Source organism: Triticum dicoccoides, chromosome 2A (assembly GCF_002162155.2).
Source record: "Triticum dicoccoides isolate Atlit2015 ecotype Zavitan chromosome 2A, WEW_v2.0, whole genome shotgun sequence".
NCBI lineage: Eukaryota > Viridiplantae > Streptophyta > Magnoliopsida > Poales > Poaceae > Triticum > Triticum dicoccoides.
Genome location: NC_041382.1, coordinates 433,798,666 through 433,817,939, shown reverse-complemented (window position 1 = coordinate 433,817,939; position 19,274 = coordinate 433,798,666).

Sequence of the window (19,274 nt, the reverse complement as noted above, 5' to 3'; positions counted from 1 at the left end):
TAGCCGTGGCTCCGCTATCCTCATCCATGTATTCAGCAATTTTCGAATTATAATCTAGCATATCGGTTAAATCGTCGATAGTGGCTACCAAGTGGGTGGTGGGTGGGATGTAAAATTCCCCATGATACGCCTCGAAGGGTTGATGGTTGTGGGCGGAGGGCAGGTCCTCCTGTATTGTCATTTTCTGGATTCTGTCTAGCACCTCGGTTAACATAGCGAGGGTTGCCGAATTTGAGGGCTCTAGGCCATATTCCATTGTAACAAGGTGGGGGTAGTCAGTGCCCTGGCCGATCCTTGGTTTCCATGGGTCGGGCTAGACTCGGGGTGCGGTGCCGGATCCTCGAGAGGGTCCAAATTGTCACTAGGGACTAAGGACGAGCCTTGGTTTTTGTGTGTGGTTCCCACGCCGGGATTTGAGATCGAGCTGCTTCGGGCCAGGGTGACCCCCAGCCATCGGTTGCCAGCTTGTCGCAAGGGCTCAGAGGAGCATTGTGACGGAAAGGTTCAGCCGAGATTGACTCTTGGCCTCTGCCTCCTGATTCCGCCTTGAGGGCTGAGGATAGGCCCTCCACAGACATGACAGATCTGGACGAATGTGGAGTCTGACCCCCGCTCGAAGCGGAGCCCTCCTGGATTGAGGTTGTTCGGAGGGTGGGGCCAATCTGCAGATCGGATTGGAGGGGGACTCCAGAGTGGGCATGGAGAGGACGGTGAGGGTGTTGGCTGGGGCAGTGAACCCGGCGAATACTAGATCGCCCCACATATCCACAACGTATTCCAGATTGCTGAATCGAATTCGGTGTTTAGGAGCGAAGCTGTTGATCTGACCTAAACGACCGGTTGGATCGGTGTGCAGCACGATGCTGCCGAACGCGAAGAGTTGGCAGTGGACAAAGAAGTCCCCGGATTCGATGCCTTCTCCTATGATTAGGCGAGCCATCGGTCCTTTGGGCGACCCCACAACAGAACTCTCAATGAAAGCACCAATGTCAGTGTCAAAACCGGTAGACCTCGGGGTAGGGGTCCCGAGGTGTGGATCTGAGATCGATGGGGAACAAGGAACGACGAACATGGTGTTTACCCAGGTTCAGTCCCTGTGGAAGAGGTAATACCCTACGTTCGCTTGATTATATTGAATGTGTAGTATGGTTTACAAAGTAGATCTACCTCGAGATCCACATGAGCTAAACCTAAGGCGATGAGGTGATGAATATAGCTCTAGTCCTAAAGACTACAACCCCCGGTTTATATAGACACCCGTAGGGTTAGGGTTGCCGGAGACAGATTACAATAAGGAATAAAGAGATCCTACCTATCCTTGACTTGGAGAGCACACCACAGCTTCATAGATCTCCTGCCATTGTACGGCTTTACTAGCCCGACCCATATCCGATGGGCCGACACCCTGAGGACCCCTTGGTCCATAACTCTCTCACCCACCACAACCCCTCCCTCGCTCGAAACCCTAGCAAGGTCGTCACCGCCGCCGCCATTGTCAACATATGCCGGTTCGCCCATGTAACTTACCCACTGATCTCCATACCCAGGCCACCTTGAGTTTCTTAGATGCCGCCTGCCAAACCCCCCCGTTTCCCACAGATCTGCATCCCCATCACCCAATCCAGAGTGTCGCGGACTAAGCCCGGCTACGCTTCCCGTGGAGCTCGAGGAGCGACTGGCCTAAAAGAGGTGTATCGCGGCCTCTTCGCTCGACGTTGCTGAGGTGGCCACTGAGGAAGCTGACGACCATTACCGGCCACATGCACTCAATCAACGGGCTAGAGTATGCAGGTATGTCACGGACGCCGACTATGACATGGAGATCATCGACAGTGACGGCCTGACGCGGGCCATGTCACTGGTTAAGTGGCCCACCCCAACCCCTCAGGTTCAACTGCCAATGATCTCATCCATGGCCCCACCGCTTATCTCCTCTGGCTTGTTGTTAAGAATTTGCCATCCTACATCGCCATCGAGCCCCTTTTGTCATTTCTGAAGGACACGTTCTACAATGCTTGCTTGGGATCCACAGCTTAAAAGTCAGACCTCATCGATGGCGACCACGAGGAGGGCACCCTCTCCATCTCTTCCAAGGGGAAAGAGCTCATCTACTCTTCCAAGGGGAAAGAGCCCATCCGCGACATCAGGGAGGGCACCCTACAGCCGTGCTCTTCCAACGGGAAGGAGCCCATCTGCGACAACATGGAGTGCACCAGGTGTAGGTGTCAAAACCAGCGGATCTCAGGTAGGGGGTCCCGAACTGCGCGTCTAAGGCGGATGATAACAGGAAGCAGGGGACACGATGTTTACCCAGGTTCGGGCCCTCTTGATGGAGGTAATACCCTACGTCCTGCTTGATTGTTCTTGATGATATGAGTATTACAAGAGTTGATCTACCACGAGATCGTAGAGGCTAAACCCTAGAAGCTAGCCGATGGTATGATTGTATATATTGTCCTACGGACTAAACCCTCCGGTTTATATAGACACTGGAGGGGGCTAGGGTTACACAGAGTCAGTTACAAGGGAGGAGATCTTCATATCCGTATTGCCTAGCTTGCCTTCCACGCCAAGGAGAGTCCCATCCGGACACGGGACAAAGTCTTCAATCTTGTATCTTCATAGTCCAATAGTCCGGCCAAAGGATATAGTCCGGCTGTCCAGAGACACCCTAATCCAGGACTCCCTCAGTAGCCCCTGAACCAGGCTTCAATGACGATGAGTCCGGCGCGCAGTATTGTCTTCGACATTGCAAGGCGGGTTCCTCCTCCGAATACTCCATAGAAGATTTTAAACACCAGAATAGTGTCCGGCTCTGCAAAACAAGTTCCACATACCACCGTAGAGAGAATAATATTTCCAAAAATCTAATCGGCTGACATGTTTTGACAGCACGACGTTACATCATGGCCCGGTCATTATTCGAACCGTTTCTCTCAACCAGCACCGCGCATATCGCAAGGCGGTTTTCCTGACACGTCTTGTCGAAGCGGAGATCGTGTCCCCCTTATTACGGGATTCTCATCAATACGGACGTGGGTAACCCACTCCTACCCGTTGGTACGACTCCTCGATTTTAGGCGAGTCCAAAACGGCCGTGAGGAGGACGCTTGACATTCACCCTCTTTATAAAGAGGCCAAGACATGTCCCTTTTTCCTCTTGCGCTCAATCGAATCCTTCCCCCGCCTCGAGTTCCAACACCCCAGGCTCAGGTCAGGCACTTCGGACCTTCAACCATGTCCGGATCCAACCTGCAAGGTCGGTGGATGCCTTCCTCTATCACAGAGGAGGACATCAAGAAGTTGAGAGAGACCAGATATCTGACCACCGAAATTTCGCACAGGCTGCCCGCCCGGGGGCAGGTCATCCCCACTCCCGAACCCAACTAGAGTGTTGTGTTTGTCTCTCACTTCCTCCGAGGACTAGGCCTCGCTCTGGTTCCCTTTGTTAGGGGACTCATGTTCTATTATGGGCTGGATTTCCACGATCTGGCCCCGGATTCCCTCCTTCACATCTCGTCCTTCATCGTCGTATGTGAGGCCTTCCTCCGCACTACCCCTCACTTTGGCCTGTGGCTCAAGACCTTCAATGTGAAGCGAAGATGATCGAGGGGCGGCACATAGAGTGCGGAGGTGCCGTAATAAGAAAAAGCGCTAACGCTCCATGGCCAGAGGGTTCCTTCCCAGAGGTATCCGGTTTGTGGCAGCAGGAGTGGTTTTACATCACAGCTCCCCGAAGCGCCAAGTGGGCCACCATCCCTGCCTTTCGCTCGGGCCCCCCACCACAACTGACGTCATGGATCAGCGAGGGGCTAAACTGGGGTTCGGTAAAGGATGTGCCAATATTGCAGAGTCGCATCCGAGATCTCATTGAGAGAGACGTCAACCTGGTCACGGTGATGCAGGTCATGCTAGTTCACCAGGTCCCGCCTTGCAAACGTAGGCCTCTCCGTTTGTGGGAGTTCAACCCGGAGGGACTGCGAACCATTCAGCACTTCCTCGGCATGACTCTCGAGAAGATGTACAAGTTGTTCTTCGGATCACAAATAAAGTGTCCGGACACCAACGAGGATGCGGGTCTGAGCTGTAATCGCCTGGATACCCAAGTAAGTAATCCCATGGCCGAACACACTATTTCTCTTATTCATGATAACATCCTTCTGAGAAGTCGCTCTTTGACCAGGACTGGATAACAAAGGCAAAGATGATCAGGTGTCCGGCCCCCTTTCGGAGGGCTTGGCCAATCCAGTACTAGACAGAATGCTGGAGCCGGCGCCTTATCAAGTGCCCTTGAAGGAAGATAAAGGGGGGGAATAAAGAGGCCGGAAGCGATCCTCACTCACTACTCGCCCCAACCGGGGGAACGAGCGCCTCCGCGAAGGAGGACAACTAGGGAGAAGAATCTGACACTCCCTCTCCCCGGGGAAGGAAGAGGACCACCTCTGAAGATCCGGAAATAGAGGTTTCCAAAAGAGGGAAGAAATCTTCGCCAGAGGGTCCTGCCCCAGGGGGTACCCTTGCTGCACAGTGTCCGCAAGGGAATCAGCCCTCTACCGAGCTGTAAGTAATCAAAAAGTACTTAGTAGTGAAAATATCCTACCTTACTTCTGAAGACAATAACCGAAGCTTATATCTTGTAGTTCGGATCATAGCCCTTCTCGACAGAGTTTGTCTTCGGGGGATCTTCTTCCGGGGATGATGGAGAGCGAAACACCTCCCCCTGCCACCCTGCCTAATGAAGCGGGCGACCCTGAAGTGTCGTCGCGGAGGGTTTCTCCTGATCCACCAAGGCCAGGGGGTAATCCCTTGGCCACCCGGAGTCCTCAATATTCGACCCCTAAAGAGAGAAATAGGAAGAGTCCGGAACCGTATAGTGTGCGGTCAGACGCACTGAAGGATCTTCTGGAGCAAGCGGCTATCTCAGAAGCGCATCGTACGCTAATGAGTATGGTAGTTGAAAGGATTTCATCCGCCGAAAGCAAATTGCATGAAGCTTTTATGAGTCTGCTAAAAGGCTTTGAGGTACATGACATAGTGTATATTTTTCACAGTACCACACACATTAGGTGTGCCCTATGCAGATAGTAGCCCCTGAGACTCTGGTTGTCGTCGAAAACGGCGGCAAACAGAGGATCATAGTCCCAGGCAATAACCAGACCGCCTTTATGTGCAGGTGGCTGAAGCTCCGGTGGCTAGCCGGACTGATGGGTTTGCCAAGCTAAAGCGGCAACTTGATGCGGCAGATGCCAACATCGTGCTTGTCAACAAGCGGCTTGACGAGGCACAGGGTAAGTGATTTCTCCGATGATCAACGCATAGTAAGAGGAGCAGGATGCCAATATCTTTAATATGTTGTGATTGCAGATGGAGCTGCCACCGTGGAGACCCTTCGGGCAGAGCTTGCCCGGGCCAAGGAACAATCAAGGAATAGCGATGCGGCCGCTCTAAAGACGGTCGAAGAGCTGCGGGCCGAACAGTCTGCATCACCAGAGCAAGGAAAGGATAGCCCAGATGGCCATTGAGTTGAAAGATGCCGCTGACCGCTACCAGCTTCTTGAAGAAGAAAGCCGAGCGAGGGCGACTGACCTAGAGAAGGCCATGGTAGCAGCCAAGGAAGCTCGCTCAAAAATCAGGGCGACGAAGGAGGAGCTGCATCAAGCTGCGGATATCGTGGCTGGGAGGGCCTTCTTGCTGCGGACTAAGTTCGGAGATCCGAAGTATGCTTCTCTTGATCAACTATGGAGTTATGCGGATGCCTACGTGGATTTGGCGGCAAGTGCTGCTGATGCGGCCGAGTACTTCAAGGATAAAGGAGATCGCGAAGTGGAAAAGCTGTTCTGGTCACAGTTCCGTGCTCCAGTGCGTCCGCTGCTGCTGAATGAGCAAATGGCTGAGTGGGCCGAGCTCCATAGGTTGTCCGGACTCGCCATGAGGTCCGTTGTGGATCGTCTGTGGCCGGGAGGGCCAAGGCCGAATAGTTACTTTAGTTTGGTGCAACAATTCCTTGGTGATGTGCCACACATTGATGCTATGAAGAGGTCGGCGTGTGTAGAGGGTGCGCGGATGGCCTTTGCCCGTGTCAAGACATACTGGGCGGAGATGGAGGCCACCACTGTTGCAACACAGGGTTCGGCCGTGGGCTGAGTGGCTGTCGAGCACTACTTTGAAGAAGTTCTTGAAGGCGCTCGTTCGATAGAGGCTCAGTGCTCGAAAAATATTATGTTCTAGTGACATGTACTCCCATTGTAAAAACAATGTTTTATTGAGTTATGAAGGTTGTGTTTATACTTTTTCCTGCAAGTATTATGATGCCTCCTGTGGGGCCGTTTATGTATATATGTATATAACCTGAAAGTTTGCAGTCGTCGGCTTCCGCCCCCACGCATATAATGCGGGGGTGTTCGCAAAAAACACGTATTCACACTTGATCCAATGTATTGGTCCATTAAGGAGGTGGTGGCGCATCGAATGAGGCAATCAGACTATATTGCTTTAACACTTTCACTTAGCCATAGAAGATTCCGCTGGGTCATCGACTAGTTGACCAGTCTCGCGCTATATCATGACAGTCAGTTTTTGGCTTTCTCTACTGAGGTGCTCATCCGGATGAACCAGGGCACAATCGCAGTAGTTCTCCCAGTGCTACCTTAGCCGATATAGCGGAACGTAAGGTACCAAAACATGGGAGCCGGGCAAACCCAACATTTGACCAAAGACATGATTCGGAGCTGATGCATATAAGGCCAAACTCGCGACGCCGAACACTCCCTAAGGTATTCGGTCTTTATAACGTATGTCGGGCTGAATAATGCCCTTAATAATAAACCCTGGGTGTCTAGGTACGTGCCATATCCTGACATGGCCACATGCCAATACGTCGGCATCCTTCTCAGTTGTATTGAGTATCCGGAGGATGTGGGCAACAAGAGACAGTAAAAAAGGTTGACGCATGGTCTTAATCTAAAAAGAAACCTTTGAGAGGGTCCCTGCTGCACGTCTGCGCCTGTGCCTCCGTTGTGCCGTGTCCTGGACGGGTGTAGCACGTTTGTCATCTATAAAAGAGAAGAACTTAGGTGAAAGTTGCCATGCCAGAAAATTGGTTATTGTTAATAAACCATTAAAATTTAAGATAAGTAAAGTTGCGCCGGACTAGCCCTGATTACACGCAGGAAGCCCCTGGTACCGTCTAGGAGGGTTTGATTATCAAACCAATCTCATGTATATTTAGTGGTGCACCGGACTCGTCTAACCGTGTTTGTGGTCTTGACGACCTGTCATTTTTCTGGTTGGTGAGGCCATCTAGTGCTCGGCGGCTTAAGCCGCCGCACATTCTTCCACGCCTAGAGCACGCGCAGTATTTCTGCTAACTGTGATGGTGCCACGTGGACCGGGCATCTTAAGCTTGAGAGAAGCATAATGTGGGATTGCATTAAAACGAGCGAAAGCCGCTCTTCCGAGTAGTGCCTGATAGCCACTTCGGAATGGAGCGATGTAGAAATTTAACCTTTCGCTTCGGAAGTTGTCGCAAGAACCGAATACAACCTCTAGTAATAGAGGGCCCGTGCAGCGGGCCTCTAGGCCTAGTATTACTCCCTTGAAGGTAGTAGTACGGTGGCTTATTTTTGATGGGTCTATCCCCATTTTTTGGACTGTGTCCTGATATATCAGGTTTAGACCACTGCCGCCGTCCATGAGGACTCGTGTGAGATGGTATCCATTTATTATTGGGTCTAACACAAAGGCAGCCAATCCTTCGTGTCGGATGCTTGTCGCGTGATCCCCGCGATCAAAAGTGATCGGGCAGGCCAACCAGGGGTTGAACCTAGGGGTGACGGGCTCTATGGCGCGTGCGTCTCGGAGTGCATGTTTGCTTTTCCTCTTCGTCACATGGATCATGTTGACTGTTTTAACCTCTGGTGGGAATTTTTTCTGTCCTCCAGTGCTTTGATGGCGAGTTTCATCCTCGTCTTCGCTTGGTGTCTCCCCCCTTGTGTTCGGCGTTTAGCTTACCAACCTACTTGAAGACCCAACATTCTCTGTGGGTGTGATTTGCAGGTTTATCGGGGGTGCCATGAATCTGACACGGTCCATCTCTGCTGCCTTTGAAAGGCTTTTTCCACTCACCTGGTTGAGAGCCCCTGAATCCGGCGTTTACCGCCATATTATCTGGGCTATCATCTTTATTTCAACGCTTGCTTTTATTGCGTCGTAGTTTTCCATTGCCATCCTTGACTTCGGATGTGCTTGGGTCGCTGGTGCTGCTGCGGGCTAACCAGCTGTCTTCGCCCGCGCAAAAGCAGGTCATGAGACTTGTTAGAGCTTCCATTGTTCTCGGTTTTTCTTGGCCGAGGTGTCTGGCAAGCCATTCGTCTCAGACGCTGTGTTTGAAAGCTGCCAAGGCTTCGGCGTCCGGACAATCGACGATTTGGTTCTTCTAGGTGAAAAACTTGTTCCAAAGCTTTCGGGCGGACTCTCCGGACTGTTGAATTATATGACTTAAATCATCTGCATCCGGAGGTCGGACGTAGGTCCGTTGAAAATTAGCCCGAAAAGCGTCCTCGAGCTCCTCCCAACTTCCAATTGAATTTTTGGGGAGGTTTTTTAGCCAGTGCCGAGCTGGTCCTTTAAGCTTGAGGGGCAAGTATTTAATGGCATGGAGATCATCTCCGCGAGCCATATGGATATGGAGGATAAAGTCCTCAATCCAGACCCCAGGGTATGTGGTCCCGTCGTACGCTTCTATGTTCACTGGTTTGAATCCTTCTGGGAATTCGTGGTCCAGCACCTCATCGGTGAAACATAGGGGGTGTGCGGCACCCCTGTACTTGGATGTACCATGGTGTTCTGACGGTTGTGGTATTTGGTTTTGATTTGGTGCCGGAGCATGCTTCCTAGATCCATAGATGGATCTGGTCGCACTGGATTTTTGGCGCAAGTCCTCACGTACGCCGTGTGTTGACTTATGTGCGTATTTGTTATCCGCTCTATCATGGTCACAAGGTGGTGGATTCGGCCGGTTGGCCATTTCATTATTTGGCTATGTGGGCTCTAAGGCCTCGTCATCGGATTCGGGTAACAGCTTGCGCTTTGGATAGCTCTTCATGTGGTAACTTCCACCATACTTTGCTTCGCTGTCGAGCACTTTGTTCCACCTGCTGTTGAGTGTGTTTTGTGCGGCCTTAAGCCTTTGCTTCTGGTTCTTCAGACTCCCCGTTGTGGCAATAAGCCTTCTGCGGAGGTTCTCTTGCTCCAAGTGTGTTTCCGGGATGATGTGTGCATCTTCGTCTAGACTGTTTTCCTCCCCAGATGGGGTTTGATGAGGGTTATCCTCAGCATCGCCGTGTTCGGACGTCGGATCTGTACTATGTTCGCCGCTTGTTGATTCACCGTGTTCTGCCGCCGGGGCAATGTGGTCGTCGTTTCCTCTGGAGTCGACTGGAGTGTTGTTTTCTCTTGCGCTATTATCGTTGTTTTTGCTATGGCGGAACTTAGAGCGGCGCCGCTGACGTTGGCGCTTGGGTTGTTTCTTGGAGGGGCCATCCTCCGCTGTATCTTTGTCATTGCCTTCTTTGATTGTATCCACCATGTATATGCCATGTGATGAAGTGGCTGTCCGGCGCCCTGTGGGCGCTGGATCCTGTTCGTCTCGTAAGGGGTGAAGTCAGTATCCGGCTCCATCGCCACTGAGAGTGCAGCCTCCATGGCGGGGTCTATCCCTCCGTCCTTGGATGGCGCAATTTGCTCTGGATTGAAGGCCGAAGGAGTTGCAGATGCGATCTCCCGAACACTGTCCGACGACAGAGTTACGTCATGCTCGTCGTGACTGTGCGGCGCACCTGACACGGGATCGAATCCGTCGAAGATCAAGTCTCCGCGGATGTCGGCGGTGCAGTTTAAGTTTCCGAATCTGACCTGATGGCCAGGGGCGTAGCTCTCGACCTGCGCCAGATGGCCAAGCAAATTGGCCCGCAGTGCAAAGCCGCCGAATACAAAGATCAATCCGGGGAGGAAAACCTCACCCTAGACCACATCGCTATTGATGATCGAAGGAGCCATCAAGCCTTATGGTGACGACACAGTGGAACTCACAATGAAAGCACCAATGTCGGTGTCAAAACCGGCGGATCTCGGGTAGGGGGTCCCGAACTGTGCGTCTAAGGCAGATGGTAACAGGAAGCAGGGGACATGATGTTTACCCAGGTTCGGGCCCTCTTGATGGAGGTAATACCATACGTCCTGCTTGATTGTTCTTGATGATATGAGTATTACAAGAGTTGATCTACCACGAGATCGTAGAGGCTAAACCCTAGAAGCTAGCCTATGGTATGATTGTATATATTGTCCTACGGACTAAACCCTCCGTTTTATATAGACACCAGAGAGGGCTAGGGTTACACAGAGACGGTTACAAGGGAGGAGATCTTCATATCCGTATTGCCTAGCTTGCCTTCCACGCCAAGGAGAGTCACATCCGGACACGGGACGAAGTCTTCAATCTTGTATCTTCATAGTCCAATAGTCCGGCCAAAGGATATAGTCCGGCTGTCTGGAGACCCCCTAATCCAGGACTCCCTCACCAAGGGCCTGTGCTCTTCCCACTGGAACGGGCCCATCTGTGACAACTGAGGAAACCCATGATTTGTTTCGCCGTGCCTCTTCACAGGGGGGAACCCATGATTAGTCTTGTCGAGTCCCTTTTGCAGTGTAGTGAGAATATGTCTAGTTTTAATTGCTATATTTGGTTGTTTGCAATATGCCTTGTTTATTTTAGTTGTTCACCATGTGATTCTCTATATGTGCAACTATTTACTGTGCAATACATTTTCATCAATACTTGTTTTAAACATACCGATAGGAATGCATATATTTGCTTGTTGTTAGGCCTGTTATAGCTAGCATATGCCTCTTTTAAAGTTTTTTGGTTGTTCGGTTGTTTGTAGTTAGCATATGTCCAGATTCAAATGCTAGCTTTGGTTGTTCATAGTATGCCTTGTTTATTCCAGTTATTCACAATGTGATGTTTCATATGTGCAAGTATGAACTATGCAGTTCAATTTCATCAATATCAGTTTCAACAATACCACTATGAATGACTACATTTGGTTGCTGCATGTTCTATTTAACACACCTTTCCATTTTTTATTTAACAATAACCAGTGTACTTAGACCGGCACAATACCAGTTTGAATGACTATGTTTGCTTGTTGATAAATGTTAGGCATGTTGTAGTTAACACACCTTTCCACTTGTTTTGCTTTACTAGCATGCTTAAACCTGCACACGGAAGCTATCTTTTGGAGATTATTTTGTCTGCCATTGATATATTTGGTTGATGTTTAGTCTGTTGTGCTTAACATGCCTCTCGATGTACTTAACGGGACAATTTTGGGAACGGCTGTTGTTTTCCGTCGAGGTTAGTTTCATCCCGTGGCTTATATATACTCACTGTTCAGGATATGGGTAGCTTGTACCATATAGGTCAGGGCTGATAAGGGACTAATCGGTGAATCGAACTTTTAACTGAATATATCTGTAACCCATTTATCGTTAGTTTAACTAGGACCATATGTAATATATCTGAGGCTACATAGCAACATGCACTGTACTGAATGTCTAAATATGCAATCCTAGGCTGCATAGCAATAAGGAAGAGTGTTACCTTAATGTTCTGATGATGTCTAGATATACGTAGAAGAGCAGCAGCAGCAGCAACAACAACACAACCCTGTTTGGATACTCTAAATTAGCTAGAGGTTAAATTTAGTTTCTAGCTCATGACTAACCCTGAACTAACTCTAGCTAAAGAGGTGTTTGGATGACAGGGTTAGATTGATAATAAATGCAGCAGGAGAACTAGCTCCAATTAGTACCTCTTGGGTGGGATAGTTTTTTTGGGCAGGTTAGATGCAACTAGCTCAAACTAGTCCTAATGTTTGGATATACTTTAGGGCTATTTGAACCCAAACTATCTCAAACTAACTCTAACCCATGGATACAGTAGCAGTTAATCAGCCGATAATTTGTAAAAATGCAATAAACTCCCTCTGGCCCATAATATAAGATGTTAATTCATCTAATATGTGAGTATATTGGATGTTATAATATATTATATAACAGTGTTGTACTACATCATTGTGCAATTGTTGTTTAGCTTCTAATATTAACTTGGTGCTTTTAGGTACATATGTCATTGGTGAAGATCCGCACTTCGACCCTTCCTGCATATGGGGCAATCAGATATTGATGAACCAACATCAAGTGAGGAAGCTGATAAAGATTGCTAGTAAAATGGGTCAAAAGATGGCAATTAACCTATTTGTTTACGCTGTATCCAAGACAACATCGAACTACGGGATGGTAAGTAAGAACTCTGCAGCCTTATTTTTACTGCCCATAATGAGTTGTGTTAGACGACAATGTCTGAATCTTTTTTCCTTTGTAGTGGTTGCCAAAGCAGTTTATTCAAGGTTACCTCTCAAACTACATGATTGGTGGTCGGCCATCACAAGGGGGAGTGCGGCATGAAGACAGTGAAGGATGGGCGGTCGGCCATGACAAGGTTACCACTAAAGTATTTCTACTAGAACACAATGATTATCTAGATGTGTTCACGAAGACAGTGAAGGATGGGAGGTCGGCCATCACAAGGGGTTGGACTAGAGTCGTGCGTGCCTTCTGCATGGAGGAGGGCACAATATGGGCATTCCGCTTCACCTTGTTCAGCGACCAGAATGTATTTCCCCTCTTTCTTTATAGTCTTTATTAGTACAAGTATACAACTGTGGTTCATCATTCTTTATTTCGTGCTTATGTAATTCTTGAACATACCTGTGAATCGAATAATGCATTGGTTGTTTGAACCTGATGGATATGAATAAAGTTATATCATACTTTCAAATTCAAATCCGGTAAAATCTGAAATAGCAGCAATTAAATTATGGTGAAATTACGCTATGCAGGTCATTACGGCGCACACGATCGGTAAAACACAAACGTTTGTGATATACACCATAATCCGACATGGTTCACAGAGATGAAACATGTGCGAGCATGCACATAGTTGCCGTTTGCAAAGCATGTGCGATGTCAGACAATATCACAAATGATGCGGGCAAACTAAACGTTTGTCATAGTTGCCTTATCATACACGATTTGCAACCATGAACTATTTCTGATGTGGTACGCATCATAAGCGCTGCACCACAAAATAGCGTGTGAAATAGTTGTCATGTACGAGGATGTTACGATGGCCGACGTTTCGTAATCCTATCGGACACTCGTACGACGATTAGCTAGTCTTCTTAATTAGTTATCGAGGTAAATGCACCGGTGGTATATAAAGTTGCTTAGGATGTGCAATTTGGTGCCTAATGTTGCAAAATACGGAAAAGTGGTGCCAAAACTTGTTTTTGCGAGCACGTACGGTGCATGCAGGTGTATCCTGACACATGGGGGCCACTATCAGTGGCTGGCATGTGGCATTTTATAGATACCCCCCTAACTTTTTACTAGTCGTAGGGTAAAAGCGTGAAACGACGGGAGTACAACTGGCTTCTACTAGTAGTTGTCATATACTCATATCAGAAATCTGGCGGTAGCTCACTGGTAGCTAGCACGACTCTTCTTTGCCTAGGTCCTAGGTTCAAACCCCGGGCCACCCAAATTTTTTATATCGCCTTTTTTTGTTGCAAAACTACATGTAGTGCATCACACTTATTGGCAGAAGAACATACAGTTCAAATGTTTATAGTAAAAAATCATCTGTAAAACAGGAAGAACACATGGTTCAAATGCTTACAGTAAAAATCATCTATAGACAAGTTATAATCATTTTGTAGAGGAAGATTGCATCATACATAGCAACATCACAACCATCACATATAGCAACAGTATTGCATTAATAAAAGGACAAGGTTCATTAGCACAAAAGGGAAGGTTTAGAAATGTAATACAAAGTAATAGTAGTGCATCAGTTGAAATGCTTCAGTTGTTGCTCATCTACTTGAAATACAGTGAGAGGAAATGCTGCCAATCATCATCTAGAGGTGCATTCTATGTGAACACAACCTCTTCCTCTGCTTGGACATAATTTGGTCCTCTTGAAGTTCCTATTGCTGTAACATTAGCCATGTCATCTCCAAAAAAGGAGGTTGTAGAAGGTAGGAGCTGTTGTTCTTGATCCTCTAGCATTAGTTGCACTTGCTCCTGTAGCATTAGTTGCATTTGCTCCTCTTCTAGCATTTGCATTTGATCCTCTTGTAGCAATTTCATTTGCCCCTCTTGCAGCACCTCCTCTTGTTCCCCTCCCAGCCTCTCTTGTTGTTCCTCTGCTAGCACCAGACCCTCCTCTTGTTGCTCTGCCAGCACTAGCCCCTCCTCTTGTTCCTCTCCCAGCCCCTCTTGTTCCTCTTCTTGTTGATTGTTGCCTTCCCCCTAACACATCTATTGTCACTCTGGCAGATGGAATGTCAGCCCTTGCATTAGCAATGAAAGTGGATTCTGCCAGTGGACCAAAGTCCCTGACAGGTGGATATGTGAACCTCTCCTAATGAGTGAACAGGAAGAACATACGGTTCAAATGCTTACAGTAAAAATCATCTATAAACAAGTTATATTCATTTTGTAGAGGAAGATTGCATCATACATAGCAACATCACAACCATCATAGATAGCAACAGTATTGCATTAATAAAAGGACAAGGTTCAGTAGCACAAAAGGGTAGGTTTAGAAATGTAATACATAGTAATAGTAGTGCATTAGTTGAAATGCTTTAGTTGTTGCTCATCTACTTGAACTACAGTGAGAGGAAATGCTGCCAATCATCATCTAGAGGTGCATTCTGTGTGAACACAACCTCTTCCTTTGCTTGGACATAATTTGGTCCTCTTGAAGTTCCTGTTGCTGTAACATTAGCCATGTCATCTCCAAAAAGGAGGTTGTAGAAGGCAGGAGCTGTTGCTGTTGCTCCTGTAGCATTAGTTGCACTTGCTCCTGTAGCATTAGTTGTGTTTGCTCCTCTTCTAGCATTTGCATTTGCTCCTCTTGTAGCAATTTCATTTGCCCCTCTTGCAGTACCTCATCTTCTTCCCCTCCCAGCCTCTCTTATTGTTCCTCTGCCAACACCCGACCCTCCTCTTATTCCTCTGCCAGCACTAGCCCCTCCTCTTGTTCCGCTCCCGGCCCCTCTTGTTCCTCTTCTTGTTGATTATTTCCTTCCCCTTGACACAGCTGTTGTCACTCTAGCAGATGGAATATCAGCCCTTGCATTAGCAATGAAAGTGGATTCTGGTAGTGGACCAAAGTCCCTGACAGGTGGATATGTGAACCTCTCCTAATGAGTCTAATGAGATGATTATCAGTTCAGAAACCTCAACAATAAAATAGATTGAGCCGGAGTTTTAGTTGACATAATACCTGTTCTTGCATCATGAAAATCATAGAGCCAGGAGTTTGAGTTGGATCCAAATCAGCTTGCACAATATGCGACATTATATCATGAATATGGTAAAGAATAGGAAGCACTTTTTAGAAAACAACCATAATGATAATAGTTTATAACGTTACATCGATGATGGATGGATCATCATAATATTCTTCTGCTTGAGCTACATCTTCATTTCGAATGACATTCTCATGCTTGTAATGGCCCTTTTTGTTATGATTAGGTGCTGCACATATGCAACAGTGCTTTGTGGATCCATGTTTGGTAAGCTTCAACCCTCCATGTTTGTCCTTTTTCTCTTCTGGATCTTTCTTCCTATTTTTCTTAGGCCCCCCATGACTTTCGTGTACAAAGGTGGATAGACAATAGTGCCATACATTTTTCCCATCTAGCTTTGTCCCTTAATGGCATTATGTTATAAGAATATGCCTTTCTATAACTCTCCATGGTATAGCACATATGGACCATGCTTTCCGGTTTAATTCTTTCATGTCTGAAACAAGCTACGAAATGATGGCATGGGGACAACTCCCACTTTTTTGCATTCATGGCTGTTCATATTCAGATCCACCAACTAAATGTTGTTGAAGAATCTCACCTAGAAAACTCCTCTACCAGTTTCTTGAACCATACAATGAGCAGCCCATTCAACATATTTATCAAGCTTTTTCTGGATCTTTGGGCAGAGTCCCCCAGTCCACTTATCTAATTCTTTTTGTTTGGAAACAATTCTGTGAGATATCTTGTCATGAATGTTCTTTAACATTCACACCATTAGTAGTTCTCTTGCCTCCAATATATAACTGCAATTAAGAGTGGCTGTCACGGAATGGCTTTGAAGTACTACTACAATGCAATTTACAATGAGTGTCATGGCATGGTTTTGAACTAATATGTGACTACAATTCGTAGTGAGGGGATTCACATGGTTTTGAACTAATAAGTAGTTGTAATTCATAATTACATACCGATGGATTGGAATCTAACCTGTTGAAAACTTCTGACATGTTGTCTAACAAGATATCACACTTTGGGAATGGGTTAAAAAAGCCTTAATCCATGTTCTTGGATCCAATCTCTCAACCCATTCATAAGCCTCCTGACTGTGTGCCCTTAACTTGTCCATGTTTTTCTGGTATTCAATCTTATTTGTGGATCTTGCAATTGCCCAAAGATCATTCTTCAACTGCTCACCCTTATGCAATTTGTGGAAATTTTGGTAGATGTTCCTAACACAAAATCTGTGCTTAGTATCTGGGAAAACCTTTTGCACTACAGCTATTAGACCCTGGCAAAGTATGAAGTATAGTAAGAGTTATGCAAACTAAAATTAATTCAATAAGTACTGAAATGAAAAGGAACACCTAATAACCTTCTGCTTATCACTCATTATAGTGTAAGGTGATGTGTTGCATATATTGAGATCATCCTTGAGTAATGGTAAGAACCGTACCACTCCCAGCTGCTCATACACTCCACCTAACACAAGCCAAAAGCTATTGGAAATATTCAGATATTGGGGTCAATAGCAACAACTGTAAGCAGATTCCCTTTGTACCTAGTCTTAATGGGACAACCATCGAGAAATATCATGGGCCTACAACCAGCAAGAAACCCTCTATTGCAAGCATCTATTGACCAGTACAAAGTTGAGAAATGATCTTCTGGCAATTTAGTTTTCTCATCTATCACTTCCTTTGTGCAAAGGAAAAACTTGCTGCCTGGGTTAGTTCTTCTAAGCTCCTACCCATAATCCCACAGCCATTTGGATTGGTCATCATCTTCCCCTCTAATATCCTTAACAACTGCTCTCCTTGCCCTTCCCAATTTGAATTTGGTTGGAATCTGTAGTGACCCGACCTGAATGGATCGAAGTCTCTGTGCTTAAGTGTCATCCCTGGATTGGTATGCTGACACACATAGTACACGAGGATTTATAACAAAGGTAAATCACATGTATAATGTAACATAAATACTCAATCCATATAGCGGAAGTACCAACAAGGTTGTGGAGTTCCCAACAACACCAACGGCAAGGTTGAGTGTAGACATCGTAACCGTAACGTATCACTTACTTGTCGTAAGATTCCTGTAACATGAGACATTGCAGCCACGTAGGTCAGTACATTGAATGTACTGGCAATTTCACACCATAGAATAAATAAGGAGAATGTCTATCTCTATATGCATATTTGGCTGGTGGAGGCTCTAAGTTTAATTTTGCATAAAGCTAATTTTTTTCCTACAACAAAGGAATACATTTTATTTAACTACCAAGTTTATGCCATTAGTGAGAAGGTTCCTCCAACTCAATCCCAAATTACCAAGTATAAATATTAACCCAACAAATTCATTAAGTAAAGTGATGAGATCAAATCAATAATTCAAGTAGCAGATACTCAAGATGTCCATAACCGGGGACACGGCTAACCATGATTAGTTTGTACACACTACAGAGGTTTGCGCACTTTTCTCCACAAGACTCGACCTCCTCCGTTGCATTTCTCGCACTACATGATGTTTGAGAAATGGATGATCGAGACATAGTCTTTCCGAAGCATTAACTCTTTACTCTGGATAGACAGTACCACCTACTTTCCCCTACATCTGCTAGCCTGCCACTGAAAGAGGTCGCACAACATACTCAACTATGCGAGAGCCTATAATGGCTTGTGGCTGCACATGGAATTTTGTAGCATGAATAATCTTATGATCCCTTTGAGCCTGGGTGGCATTCCATAGGGTGATCACACGGGTACTCCGGGATCCCCTTGGGCAAGCAATGGGTTCTCCAGGTGCCCGGGCAAACCACTAGGTGCTCCAGGGTGCCCCAACCAATCCACCCAGATGTGTATTAAAGTAGCCACCTTAAGTTTCCCTTAGTTAATATCACTCTCGCAACTTTCATGAATCTCACATACCAATCCACGTCTACAAGCATAACAAAGTAGTATGATCATAACGTATATTCCCGTGGTTGATAAAAGGATAATAGGTTCCTACCTCTGCAACTACTTCCCATAACCACATGTTCACAATCCTACTCATGCAATGTTTGAGGGTTGAGACTAATGCATAAAAAACTGGGTATTAGAGGGATATGATCAAAGTGTGAACTTGCCTTATACTATTGATGAAGGTGATTCACACTCACAACTCCAGATAGTTCTACTCGTCACACTCTGATTAATCTATTGTAAGCAAACAATTGCATACATAAGCACTCATGCAAAAGAATCGAAGAAAAGATCTCGGAAAACTTCAAAAACAGGCAAATAACTCTTGCAACAGAAAACAATTTCTAACAGTACCAAAATTAGGTGGATTTGGTCTTATCAAAAAGTTTAGCTCAAGAGCTTCGATTAGTAAAAAGATTCAATTAAATCTGAGTTACAAAACTCAAGTTATGAACAAAAGAAGTTTGAAATCAAATTTTAAACCTTCAAAATTATGTTGGAGTTGGTTATCTGTATGGAGGGGATCATAATGAAGAAGTGGGCATTGGTTTCGTTGGATTTGGACAAGCGAGCAAAAAGTTGTGATAGATTGAGAAGCAGGGGCTAATCTATAAGAAAAGTATTCACGGATAGGTCCCTAACGTAAATAATAGTAAATGAAAAAACTATCGAGCGGACGCTCGCTAACCCGGTCTAAACAGTGGACGTTCTCTATTTAGATCTAACAAAAAACCGATCTAAAATAAATAAACCGGAGAAACCGGTGGTTCGTGCCGGACTGGGAAAAAACGGCGGGTCGGCGGGTCGGGCGGCGGATCCGATGACTCCGGGCGGTGGTGGCGGACTCCGGCGCGGCGACGGGCTTGGCGAGGGC